Source organism: Anthonomus grandis, chromosome 6, assembly GCF_022605725.1.
Source record: "Anthonomus grandis grandis chromosome 6, icAntGran1.3, whole genome shotgun sequence".
Lineage (NCBI taxonomy): Eukaryota > Metazoa > Arthropoda > Insecta > Coleoptera > Curculionidae > Anthonomus > Anthonomus grandis.
This window is the reverse complement of record NC_065551.1, coordinates 16165153-16179905: the sequence shown is the minus strand read 5'-3', so window position 1 is coordinate 16179905 and position 14753 is coordinate 16165153. Positions and strand designations below refer to the sequence as shown.

The 14753-nt window shown below is 32.6% G+C and overlaps 1 protein-coding gene across 1 annotated transcript in view; it reads left to right on the top strand.

The window, feature by feature from the left end:
* LOC126737533 (uncharacterized) overlaps nucleotides 1-14753 on the top strand; it is a 126163-nt gene that overhangs the window by 109811 nt on the left and 1599 nt on the right. The gene's annotated exons all lie outside the window — the stretch shown is intronic.

Here is a 14753-nt window from a genome sequence, read left to right as displayed (position 1 = left end):
TTTTCGGGCTTCAAACCCTCCTCTAAGTAAAAGATCGTTAAGTTGATTTTTTATAGAGATTAATTCGTAGGGTGTGTTTGAACCCCCGGTTACGTCGTCAACATAGGTCGACGTTTTTAGAATATTTGAAGCTATCGGCAAATCATTGTAATCATCAGCAAGTTTTATTAAGGTTCTAATAGCCAAAAATGGACTACACCCCAAATGTAACTGTATTTAATTGGTAATCGGAAATGGGGTCATTGGGAGAAAAACGCCATAGTACCCTTTGAAAATCACGATCTTTAGGAGTTATCAAAATATTTCTAAACATTTGTTTCAAGTCGCAAGTAAAAACATAATTATGTAATCTGAAATTTAATAAAATATTTACAAGATCCTTCTGAAGCTTAGGACCAGTATGTAGTGCTTGATTTAATGAAATTTTTTGATTTGCGTGACTACTTGCATCATAGACAATGCGTATTGGAGTTGAAGTCGAATCATTTTTAAAGACAGCATGATGACTGATATAAAAGTAATTATGCATGTTAAGTAAAGAAGGTTTTTGTACAAGTTGCATGTGATTATGATCTATGTATTCCTGTACAATTGTAGAATAAGAAATAAAAAACTGAGGATTCTGAGCAAATCTTTTTTCTAAAGATAAAAATCTGCGGAGAGCAACGGTATATGTATCTCCAAAATCTGGAGCAGTAATTTTGAACGGTAAAGAGACCACGTATCTACCCGAAGGTGTTCGATAAGTGGTATTTAAAAAATATTTTTCACAATATTCATCGTCTTTTGATTTAACACTGACTTCCGGTACTTCCTCAATCTGCCAAAATTTTTGTAAGGTTTTGTTTATAGTGTCCAAATTTGAAATAGTAGTACAAAAGGTACGAACGATTTTATCAGTAGATGTATAAGATGTTTTACCAGTTACAGTCCAACCAAAGCAGGTATTTAATAAGACTGGTTGATTAGGCCCATTTTCTATTTTTCCATCTTGCAAAATGTACGGGAAAATATCATTTCCAAGCAAAAGATCTATAGATGATTTTTTAAAGAAATATGGATCAGCTAAGTTTAGTTCCGATGGAATAGTAAAATATTCTTTTGAAAATGAGATTGACGGCATATCATTGCAAATTTTATCAATAATAATAGCTTCAAAATTAAAGGATTGATTATTATCGTAAAGTGAAGAGACACTGCAATTCACACCCTTTTTGGCAGTTGAGTACATACCATCGAGTCCATGCAAAGACATAGAAATGTTAGAGGTAGGTAAAAGTAATTTATTCGCATAATTTCTGGAAATGAAGCTTGATTGAGCACCTCCGTCAAGGACAGCCCTACAAGTATGCCAATTATTAAAGACATCCTTGATTTTAATTAATACAGTAGATAATAAAACCTCATGATCATTAAGTAACATACAAGCAGTGGTAGATCTAGGTGTTAATGAATTATCTGATGTTTGAGGATTATCCAAAGGAACTTGATTTCCAGAAGTATTTGTAGGTTCACATGTTTTAAAACAAAGTAAAGTATGATGTTCAAGGGAACATATACGGCATCGTTTTTGTGAAGAACAAGATCTAGCAGTATGAAAAGTAGCAAGGCAATTAGTACAAGCCTTTTGTGCTTTTACTATATCAAAACGTTCTTTTACAGTTTTTGAGAGAAATGTGGGACATCTGTACACCACGTGGGAACCCTTGCATAAGAAACAAGTATTTAGTAAATTAGGTTTTTGGGTATTCGAAAATAAAATAGAGTTATGTTTGTGTCTATTATTCGAATTATGCAAAATACGAGGGTTAGTAAATGAGAAATGTTGCTTAGATGTAGAGGGCTTTGAGTTTTGAGACATTTCCAGTTCTATGGTTTTAAGAGCAACACATTGTTTTTGTAAAAACAATCGTACAGCATCGTATTTGGGTACATCATTTGATGCGTGTTGCTGTTCAAATGCTTTGCGCGTGGCAGGGTGAATTTTGGAAAGTAAAGAATAAGTAATCGGAAAATCCCAAAGACCTGTTTCAAATTTTAAGTTATTAAGAACAGCAAGATTTTTAGCAAAAGTGTCTAAGATAATTCTTAAGCTCACAGCGTTATCAGATGTCATTCGAGGACATTCCTCGATTAACTTCCAATGAGTAAATGCTTGTAATCTTCTATTACTATATCTTTCGATAATAGTATTATAGGCTATTGGATAATTTTCATTTGTAATTAAAATATCTGCTATCAACTCCCGTGGAGGACCCTTCAATGCGCCAAGCAGGTAATTAAATTTGGAAATGTTACTTAATTGCTTTTTAGAGTGAACCATAACATTGAAACTTTGTTGAAAAGTAGGAAAAGTAGTAATGTCGCCATCAAACATAGGAATAGCCAATTTAGGTAAATTATCGTAATCATGATGAGTGTAGTGATCGTGCGCAGTGAATATAGGATGAAGGGATGTATCTAAAATACCATTTTGTTCCAAAGGCAATTCAAACAGTTCATAAAAAATGGTGTCTATTTCATGACATCTTTTCATAAAATCAAGAGAAACCTTTTCTTCGAGTAATAATTGATCAGGAGTAGAAGCATGTAAGGCTAAAAGAGCATTGTTGTGTTTTTCATAATCCTTTTTAATTTTGGGCAAAGATCTATATCTAACTTTAAAGGAATTTAACTCTGCCACATCATTTTTTGCTGCTTGGGCAGCTTCTATAATTAAAGAAAGCTGACTTATGGCCGTTTGCCGCAAAGCTTTTGCTTTTAAAACTTTATCGGCGTTAGGTGGCATAATAAATTCCAAGAAAACAGTAATAAATAAATAAAGACTTGAAAATAAAAACTATATTAACTATGCAACCTCTCCGTGAATCCTTTGAAAAGTCCCCTGTATATTTCAAACACGCGACCAATACCTTTTTTTTTTGTGGTATTCGATATTTCATAAAAAGATAAAATATTTGAAGTAAACAGGCTAAATACCGCTTAATTTAACGCACAAATTTGCTGCAAATCGTAAAAATTAATCCAAGGTCAAGTGTGCTTGGAATCTGGCTTGTATTTAAATCTTTTAAAGAAAATTATAATAAATTTAATAGTATTGTAAAAGTATGCAGGTACATAAGTACGTAAAAATAAGTATCGACAAAAAAATATATTATATATATATATATGTAATAGCACACAGGATCAAGAGTAGTAATAAGATTAAAAGACCATTGCAATTATTATATTTTAAATAATGTAGTAGAGTATGTAAATGTATGTATATATTTGTCTATAGATAAACGTAGTAAATAATTAATAATTAAATTATCCCACAAAATATAAGCTCAGGCTAATGTAAAAAAATAGAAATAGTAAAAGAGTCGTTAAATGCATTCAAAAATGTAGTAAATCAGCAGATAAGGCTGTTAGATTTCCGGTCTTATTCTGTAAGAAAAGAAAAAAAACCTATCCAGGCTTGAAGGACCAATAAAATGGGTCAACTCCTTCGAAATATGTATATCCCGAGGGAATTAAGTTATACTCAATATTCGAATTTAACCGGTAATCTAAACCTCTCACCTGCTGATTCGTAAACGTAAATAGAAAGTAACTTACCCTTGATATTTTGGGGATGGGTGTGGTAGGTCACGTACCGAAAAATACGCGCGTAAAACAGTGTCGACACTTATCGATCAAATCGGTTTTCGGTCAATGCCAGAATTGCTGCTACTCAATTCACAGCTTAGCACAACCTTCTCCTTTTCTCCCACTCTTTTCACATTCGTATTCAATATAAGGAAAGATGTGTATAGTTCAGGAATATACAAAAGGTGGGAAAAGGAAAAGATGTAAGGCAAATTATGTAAAGTTAAATAAGTTATTAGCAAAACGCGTATTTTTGAATGCATAAATATTAAATACAAGTAAAGAATTAAATTAAAGTTAAAGTATCACTAAGTATTGATTAAGAGAAAATTAAAGTTAATAATTATAATTACTACAAACATGTGATGACGAAACACATTATAACCAGAAATTATTTTCTGAAATGTGGCTTTTTATGGTATCATTAGAAAACATTCATAAGCTTAGGGATAATGCATTCTCGACTCTATTTAAGATTTTAGGGCTGTATCTTAACCTGTCCAAGGCAAATGTTGCAGATAATTCAGTTTTTCGTTCTTAATATATGGTCATTTAGATTTTTTAAATTATGACTTTATATTGCGACCACGTACAAAATTTTTTATTTTATTATTGAAAGAGTTATAGTATGTTGTATATGTATGTTATAGTATGTTTTTATGAGTATTTATAGCTTATGTTTTCTGTATTATGATCTTTTGCTTATTTTTTTGTACTATTTTATTAGCGTTATCTTCAAAATTTGTATTTTCTTTAAATAAAACAAATTATTATAGTTGTTTCCAGTAGTTTTTATGCTCAAGTTTCAACGAGTCTCTGATATCTCTTTATCAGGTTTTATCGCTAATAGGGCACCTTGGTTCTGAGCCAATGACCCTGTTGATGGCTTTCTTTATTGTAATTTGGATTACCCTTTTTGGAGTGCTATGGTTGCCTATATTCTGTGATTCTGTATATCTTCTAGTACGCCCACTGCTATCTTTAAACGTATGGCCGTAGTGTACCATACTAAGCAGCTGCCTTGTCTAAACCCGGTAACTTCTATGCCCATTAGTCTCTTTGTTTGCGTAATTTAAAATAATTTGTCTGGCTGACCTTGGTTTTGTCAGTTTTTAGTGCCATTCGCTTAAGTCCTATCTTGTCGAATTGTGTCCAACTTTTGTTACGATCAATATGCTATTTGACAGTAGCCTTCTTGCACCTGATATTAATTTAGCTTGTACTAGCCCTCTTAAGTTTTCATGTTCTACCCAGACATGCTGTTTTGTATTTTTTTGAATATTTGAATAACGGTCCTCCTTTCTTCCGTATGTTGCCATACTGATGATGCGTATATAGGATACACGAACTTAATAAATCTACCTGGACTGCTAATGCATTTGGCCACGATACCCAAAAATGACCACTGCATGGTGGCCACTATTTTTATAGTGGTTGTGCCCTTTTGATGTTGGTCATTCTGAAAATTTTTAGTGTTGCGAACAAAAAAATATCGATGGTCTCAAATCAATACCTCGTAAGTCCAAAATGATACATTTTGAGAAATCAAAAAAAAGTATTTTTTTCTTTTGTTTAACGTACAATCGTTGTTTAATTTACATATAAGTGTAAGAATATAATAGGAAATAGTTATAAAAAACGAATTTTTAAAAAACACATCTTTTCTTTGTAAAACCAAACTTACGTGCTATTGGAACACAAAAAATAACACTTACGTGTTATTGCACTTTATTAATTTATTTTATTACATTGAAAAGTGAGTAGAGGTATCCAATCATATTATTTCACATTAACATCGAAAAAATCATAATTAAATAAGAAACCTAAAAACCATTAGTTTTTATAAATGAATAGTTTCCAAAACACAAAAAAAACTTAAATTTTAATTAAAAAAAAATAAATCAAATATTTTAGAAACACAAACCCAAACTAAAAAAAACCAATGTGCTTTCTACAAAGAAATGAGTTCTAAAAACAGAGAAATTAAAAAGAGAAAAGGAGTTATTGAAAAGGTAAATTGTCATAGAATAACCAACAATCTTCAGGTATCACTGGTTTTAACTGCTGAAGGTGATCAAATTTGGTTTTGGCAATCTTAATCCTTTGAGTATGAAGTTGTTGGTATTCACTGTTATTAAGATGCGGTTTTGTTCGTTGAGGTAGCTCTTGATATTCTATATTATCAAAATTTATTTTAAAATAAATTTTTTGATCTTTGTATTTCAAAGCCCTTAAGTTCATAACAGTGAGGTCTCCAGGTTTCCTTCCTGGTCTAATTGAAGGATAAATCTGATTTTTATTAAAATTCTTAAAAAAATCATGTTACCAATTTTGCCTCATATTTTTCACCACACGTTCTGCTTTCTTCGCACGCTCGGACGTAGTCACTGGGTAAAAAAAATTTCCGGTTTTTTATTTTTCTCTCAATGTTTGCGTGAACACTGTCACACTCCATTTGAGTGTGACCTTTAACCAAAAACTTTTGTTCGATGGTAATATTGAGCTCTTGTGAGAGATGTAAAAGAGCGTTTGATATTATGTTGTTCCGGTTTTGGTAGGTACACCCATCCGAATAAATGACTATGGGTTTACCATCATTAAGGAATCTTTTGAAGTAGTCTATGACAAACGATACAAATGTTGAGGCTTGAAGGTCTGCTTGCGTCTCGTCAAACCAATAACAAGTGCAGTGCTTAGTAACTATATTATAGACTGTAAAATTATGAATACATAATTTAGTTCTAAAATATAAGGAACTAGCCATCAATGAAGGACAAACTTTTACGGCCTGAAGATCCATTGTAAGCACATGTTGGGCACCTAAAACACCTTGTTCCTTATCTTTTATCTTTTCTTCTCTTGCTCTATCTTTTTCTTCTTGATGTCTTCTCCATTCTTCCGGTGATAAATTTGTTTCTTCGTACTGACAGCAAATGTCACACTTGTCTTTTTTGGGCTGATAGAGACAAATATTCATTTTTTTAACATTTTTATTAAAGAATTTTGACTCATCATACTTCACTATTTTCCCTGCAACTTTCTTTGTATGCCTTATAAAGATCAACAATGCTGAAAAAAGTCTGCTCCAAATAAAGCTTGTTTGTGTCTTTTCGACAATAGTGCGAAGGTAACTTGTTAAGATTTTCTAAAAAGGTCTTCATAAATTTATTTGGGGCCCGTTCTGACAAAATGCCTTCAACTTTTGGTCTTTCGTTTTTTTTTATCGTTTATCCCATGTTTACTTCGATCGACCCAAAAGCGAACTTGCCATTCTCCTAATCCTAGGGTAGCAAGGAACATCTTTTTGCATACAGGATAAACGGTACTGTCTACTTTCAGGGTATATTTAAGGGTTCCTGTTTTTCGAAAAATTTCTCCTTCTGATTTTCTCTGTTGTGGTGATACTTTATTTACTAAATTGCAAACAAAAGTTTTTCTCTGACTCCACGTTAAATCATGCCAAATCTTTTTAAAAATTTCTTCACGTTTTAAGTCATCAAGTTCATTGCACTTTCTCTTATTTGACTTCCTACAAAAGTTTGACTTACATGATATACCCATTTTTCTTTCTCCCCTTTGAATATCCTGAAATGTTTTTGACTGATTTGGTGGTCTTCTGTATCCTAGGTAGGCTTGTCCCTTCATCCGCAAACCAAACCAAAACGAAACTCACGTTTCGTTTTGGTTTGTTGTTGAAGTTGCTCATTCAGAGATTCGGATGAGTCTAACTCTGATTCTAACTTGTCTTCACTAGGATGAAAATCGCTGTCCTGGTTTGCCTTGTCGTCTTCATTTTCCGAGATAACAGTGTGGATATCTGACTCAGTGTCTCTAATTCTTGGTGATAGCTGCTCTTCATTCATAGGTAAATCCTGGCGGACACAATTAGAAAATGTCGGTGTTAAATAAAGGCCCTTTTCAAGACCAAGATCATAACAATTAGGCTGAGTGTCACTAGCGGTAGACTCTAAAGTCTCTTGCAAATTAAGCACAGCGCGTTCAACTTCGTCATCTACAGAACCAGGAACCATTTTTTCTAAAAAACTGTCATTGACCTCAACATCAGTAATAATATCTATTGGCAAATCCATTATATTAAAACCAACTTGATTTTCGATGACTGGTAGACTATCAGGTACTTTGATTTCTCTATCTTCTTTGGCCATTTTATTTGGTCTATTTTCATTACTTTGGCACATTTCAACCAATCTTTTTGATCTTGAACTCATTGTAGTCTACTAAAATAAAAAAGTAGAAATCAAAAAAAGCCTATTTAAGTGAATAAACTTTGGCAAATATCAGGCAAAATACTTTTAGTTTTATCTTTAGTGTTGACTTTTTTACGAGAAGAACTGCTTAAATGTAACCTCAGTATGCTCAATACTTTTAATATTTATTAAAGTTTTTATACTAAACACGCGTTTTCTCATAATATTATTTATTATTATTTATTTCTCTAATTACCTGCAACAAGCCGTAAATTTAAAGTTAATTAAAAAACAATACCACGAAAATCACATCCAGTGCATAATTTCAATACCGCGTAAGTCAACTGAGTAAAAAAATAGTCTTTTATACATAGATAATATATATTAATGTAAATTTAATTATTAATATTTACTCACATTTATTATAACGCCATACAACACTAACTTTTTTAACAGTTAACAATCTTTATCCGCTTTAGAATGTACTAAAACATTTCTGAACAAGACCTCTAATGCTAAACTGCTGACTTACGAGCTATTGAATCGATTTTTAATGATTATGATTTACGTGGTATTGTTTTAGCGCCGTTTTCCCGGTAACGTATTTTTGTAGGTTGACTATCGTCTAACAGATGGCGCCCCTAGTTTTATTGAACCAAAAAAAATTGAAATCTAAAAATGGCAAATTTTGGACTTACGAGGTATTGATTTGAGACCATAGATATATTAAATAACGGTAATAAAGTTGACGACGTTGACATTTGACGTGTGAGTATTGCCTAGTTTTTGGCGATTTGTAAACGACGTTTGGGTATATGGTCTGGAACAGGCGATGTATCTTTCTCCTTATTTAATACGTGTATAATGTATCACCATCTTTATTTAAAGGTATTTGGTTTAGTTTCTCAAAACCGAATTATTGTGAATTGTCTGTCTTGTCTGTGTTGTTTATGATAGAATAATATATAGAGTTGTTGACAGAATAATATATTTTTACTATATAAACGCTTGCTAATTACAAACCCTCATAAAATCATCTATATTTTGATTTTTATAGATGGTTGTACCTACTAATGTGGAAACACTGTACATGAAAGGAAAGTAAAACTCGTAATAGTAAAAATAGAGAGAAAATAAAAATGTTTTTAACTGAATTTGTTAAGTAAATGCAAGCAAAAATTTAAATGAATATCATCATTTTCATGGTATTAGGATTTATAAGATTCAAGATTATCAAAATAATAAAACAAATATTTTAAAGTGCATGCATCTATTCCAAGTTGATTGAAACTTTGTCTCATTTTAGGTGAGGATTACTTTTTTTCATAAATTTTAACGAAATTCTTAAAGAAGTACCAGAAAAATCACACATCTAACGCAACTATCTTAAATTCTTATCTATATGTAACTTTCTATTTTGTAAACAGAACCTCTCAAAAACTTTAATTATTTTGTTTACCTACAGTTGCCACAACTTAAATTTGTCAAGAGTGACCAACATCGAAAGGACACAATCACGCAAAATGGCGGCCCCCTTGTAGTGGTCATTTACTTTTCATTGAATTGGCAGCATAGAGAAATGAATACTTTTAATTACTCTATGATTGGCAGTCATATTTATAAGTTCGTGATAGGATACCATTCATTAAAGTCTAGTGGCTCTCGGGCGAGCTCGGCTCAATACTCGGGGTTCGGATCCGCGCCTTTATTCAAAATGGGCAGCGAGCGAAAAGCCCCTGATATTATGCAACCAACCATACTTCAAGTGTTTTGCCTTTGAAAGCGTTTAAAGCTTTTGAGATCCATATATATTTATTATTTATTCGTGTTTATATTTTACTTATGGTATTTTATATAGCTGTACGTACCAAAATATGTTCATTCAAATGCAAGAAAAACCATAACTAAATCTAACACTACAGAAAAAAAAATAACATTAAGTTATCTTCTTTTGCTAACAATAAGTGATGACTTAAAATGAAAAGGTACAGACCTGAATATGAGAAGCATCAAGTTTATCGCCAATAATTTTGGTAATTTTATTTAAATTTAAAAGGTCTAAATCCAAATCATATGCATAAATATTAAAATGATTGTACGTTTTGTAAATGGGTTAGTTTTAGTATTAGTACGTATTAATTTAAATCTATTAATAGAATTTCAGGGGAATCAATTTTGTTGATTAAAATTTTAAAGATATGTAGTTGCGATGGGCCAATTTTCCAAAGTTAATCAATAAAAATGTCCGTAAAAGTAAATACTGGCCATAGACATACAGCCTTGGGTAATTTCCAAGCTTTTAAAAAAACATATACTTAAGAAACTTTCTCTGTACGCCCTTAAGGGATTTACTCCAAACCTAATTGATACTAGCATATTCCAACTTTAGTAATATCAGGCCGTCAAAAAACTTCAGACAACACTTCACATTAAAAATATTAGTAGATCTGACAATTAAGACCATTGTTTTCTGTAGCTCATTTACCATATTGACATAAGTACCATTAATATAGTAAAAATATTCTACAATATTATTAAGGGTTAGAGATATTGTGGAATATTTTTTGTTTTAGAAGAAGAGTGCATTTGTACCAGACCAGTCTATAACATTATCAAAGTTAATCTGCAGACATGAGCAGTCCTCCACAGACGCAATTGCCATGAATAGCTTAATAAAATCATTGGATCAGTCAAAATTAGTTAATAGTGATATTGTTTTCCTAAAGAGATTTTATAATGTTGTTGCACTTCACTATTATCAAATCTCTTCTCCATAACTTTTTTGACCAAGTTTTTCATCCAAAGTCGCCCCTAGATATTTGACCTCATATTCGAGTCGCACGTATCCACCAAAGATCACTAAGTCTCTTACACCAGGTTCTTTCTTTTTCTTGAGAAAAAACAGGGTGGTTTTTGCGCGCTGTTCTTCCTCGTACCAGTGCTTGACACCGTTCAGAGTTCCTTAAATTTGTTTCAAATATATGAACCTGGTTGCTCTTTCGTCCTAATTTAACGATGTCGCCTGCGTATCCTATAGAAGAGACAACCGTGCCAGGTTGTCCGATATAAGGTTCTATAGCAGCGGTGAGAGCACTCCCTCCCTGCAGTGAGTTCATGGTGCTTTTGAGACTGGCTGTTTTCACTTCTTATATTTTAGCATTTGGTTGTTCCAACCGCCTATTATAGGATGTATACCTCGTGCAGATATAGCATGGTTGATTGATTTATTTGACTTGTTGACAAATGCTCTTTCAATGTCTAAAGCATCTATTACATAGGGCGAGATTACTAGCCAGTCGCCGCCGAATTTACTTGCTGCTATAAAAGTCGCCAAATGTAATCGTGGCTCGCTTTTTCCCAGCGAGTAAAGTTGAACACCGGCCTACTTTTCTCGCTACTCGCTCGCGATTTCTCGCTCTGGCGAGTGAAAACACTATGTGTAATTTAAAATAGGACTAGTACTAGTTAGATAAAATGGCGGATATAGTGCGTGCAGGAATTGTTGTTGTGAGTCTTTTAATTCGGAAAAAACTTTAAGAAAAGTTAAACCAGAAAAAAAAAGAAAAGCAAGACGGGTGTGGAATTGGATTTCAAAACGAGACACATATGGGGCTTCTAATATTTTATTACAACAATTAAAGGATGAAGATCCTGTGGCGTACAGAAATGTTTTGAGAATGAACAATGCAGTTTACGATGCGATTACGATTACATTACAATGCAAGGACAGTTTAATAATTTTTTACAAATGGTTCACGAAATAATTCGCAAAAAAAAATACAAAAATGAGGATGGCGATACCAACTGCTACAAAACTAGAAATAACCCTGCGCTTTTTGACATCTGGTGATTTGTTTAAATCACTAGAATATTTATTCCGAGTGCCTGAATGTACAATGTCACTGTTTGTACCAGAAGTACTTGCAGCAATTTATCAGATTCTAAAGCCATATATAAAGGTAGGCATAACTTATAATCAATTTATTTTTCACACACTGTTTATGAAACAAAATACTTATTTATAAAAAATATTATTTATTTATTAAGAACTAAAATTGTGCTGAACATGTATTTATAAGTGCTTGATGAAGAACATTGTGACCATATCCGTTATCTTCGTTATTTTGGGTTTGGGTATGTATTTCATATGTGGTTGAGGCAGGGCTGGGATCACTGGGGGAAGATAACGATAGAGAAATTTGCAGTTGAAGGGGTTCTCCGTAGTAAGTATTTATTTGGTTATTGTTTTCTAAACAGATTAGCTTTATACGTGTAATAGAATTCTGGATTTCTTGCTGTAATAAAATAGCTTGACGTTGCGGCAATTGACGTAGCTCTGCAGCTACATACTTCCCAAATTCGTCGTACAGTTTTACCTGTAATACATTTTCAGCAATTCTATTTAACTGACCGACTGCATCAGTGATTTCCGGATCTGCTTCTTTTTTCAGCTTTTTTTTAGGTTTAGGAGGTCCCATCACCTGTGAGAGTTTTACATTTTGTTCCTTGGGCGGTGTATCGGGTTCTTCGTCATCTGGCTGTTCAATTTGAGAGTTTGAGACACCGTCTATAGATTACAACAAGTCAGACCACTTCCTATACCGCCCGTGTTAAAGCAAAATTGACCTTGAATCCCGCTGTTTGCTGCGTACGAGCGTTTACCAGGGTTTATCGTAAATATCGATGAAAGCAAATTCTGAGGCGCGCTGAATATTTTTATACGAGGAGTATTCATAAGAAGTATTTTAAGTCATAAAATAAGAACTTTTTTTATAGGACTGGAATAGAATGTGTTTATATGACAGTGTTTCTTAATTATTAACGTTTTTACACATTTTTTATATTAGCTTCACTTCTTTGCCTTTATGTAGCAATGTTTGCATGTATGTATATAACAAATCTAAGAATTCTATTTAAACTATAACTTCTACTTGTCAGATTGTTTTCAAATTTTGTAGGTGCTTGGCTTTCGATAACAAGGACAGTTTTTAAAATGTTTTTGAGTTTCCCTTTTCTAAAATTGGTGTATCTAGAAGTTTTGATCAGTTCAATGAATTTGAACTTTTAAATAAATAGGAAGCGTTTAATATGGCGGATTCAAAATGGCTGCCTTTTAAGTCAAATATAATATATAAAAAGTGAATTTGAAAAAAACCTTACTTGTTGAATTGTTTAAATTTGCTACATTTTTAGGAGTCTTATCAAAAAATAAATCTAAAGTTAAAATAAATAAACAGTTAAAAAACACACTAAAAAATATAAAATAATTTTAATACGGTATGTACAGTACAATAGTTTTGTAAATTATATACTTTGTATTCATTTGTGGATATAGTAAATATATATAAAATATGTTAAAATATCAAAATTTACCGGGTCTTAAACGCCGACATTGGTGGCCGACAAAAAGAAGTGGGATGTGTTGGTTTGGGATAATAGGTTGTAAAATGGGCTGAAACTATTCCAGTAACATTAGGGGGAGAAAATAAGTAATAAACTATTAAAATAGGAAAAGGGTAAAACAAAGGGTAAAAAAGAGGGTAAAAAAAATATTGTAATGCTTTTATGTAAAACACAAAATACAGAACAAAATATTTAACATATAGGGATGAAATACATACTACTTTATTATTGGGTAATTATATTTATACAAGTAGTATGTAACCAAATTATTGTCTAAAACGCTACAAGCAAAAACTCTCTCGCGAAACGGATGCAGACAAGTTAACGTACTTGCGAAAACTAAACCTGGGTTCTACCCAGCCGATGCATGGCGAGGTGAGGAACGGGGGGTGGGGCAATCGATTTCAGGGCCGCTCGAGTGGTCTGACTTGTTGTAATCTATAGACGGTGTTTGAGACTTCCTCAGATATATTCTGTGTGCTGGGAGTCTGAAAAAAATTAGAAAAAATCTATAAAAAATGTGTTTATCTTTTGCTTGATTTAAGAAGTAACAATTTTTCTAAAATATATAATATTTTTCTTCCAGATGTCTACAACAAGCAATGAATAGAAAAAAATACAAAGCAATTTTCTTCTTCGTTGAAATTTCCCAAGATGTTGTGGAGCGATTGATGGCAAGCACGTTCTGATTAAAAAACCTTCCAGGTCTGGGTCAGTGTACTTTAATTACAAAAAAACCTATAGTATAATGTTATTTGCAATGGTGGACGCAGATTATTGCTTTACTTACATTGATATTGGAGCAAACGGCCGAGCTAGTGACAGTGCAATATTTAGACAGAGTACTTTATACATCGCTATCAAAAATAACACTCTTAATATGTCTGGAAATTCGGTCATTGTGGGGGACGATGCCTTTCCATTAAGAACCAACTTAATGAAGCCGTACAGTAAGTCACAGCTTAATAATACTGAAAGGATATTCAACTACCGACTCTCTCGAGCAAGACGAGTATCAGAAAATGCATTTGGTATTCGTGTGTGGCGCTTCAGAATATTTTCAAGACCAATTCAATTAAAAGAAGCAACAATTGACGATGTTATTTTGGCAGCATGTAGTCTCCACAACTGGCTGAGAAAAAGCAGCCCCGATACTTATTTTCCTGAAAATGCTGTGGATAGAAAGGATCTGAACACGGGAAATATTACTTTTGGGCAATGGAGAAACCACGTGGATAATCTGTCATCGGTTAGTCATTTGGGACGTAATAATTACAAAAAATCCGCAGAGGAAGTAAGACGCACGTACTCCAAGTATTTTATGGAAGAAAATCCTTTACCGTGGCAATAGAAAAAAGTGGGATTGGAATTAACTCGAATAATATTTTTGAAATTTTTAAGTAAATACAATGTATTATTTTCCAACGTAATTTTGCCCAAAACGTATAAGAAAATTAAACTTTATTTGTTATGCACAATTTACTTATGTAAAAATAAAAAATATCCTGCTCT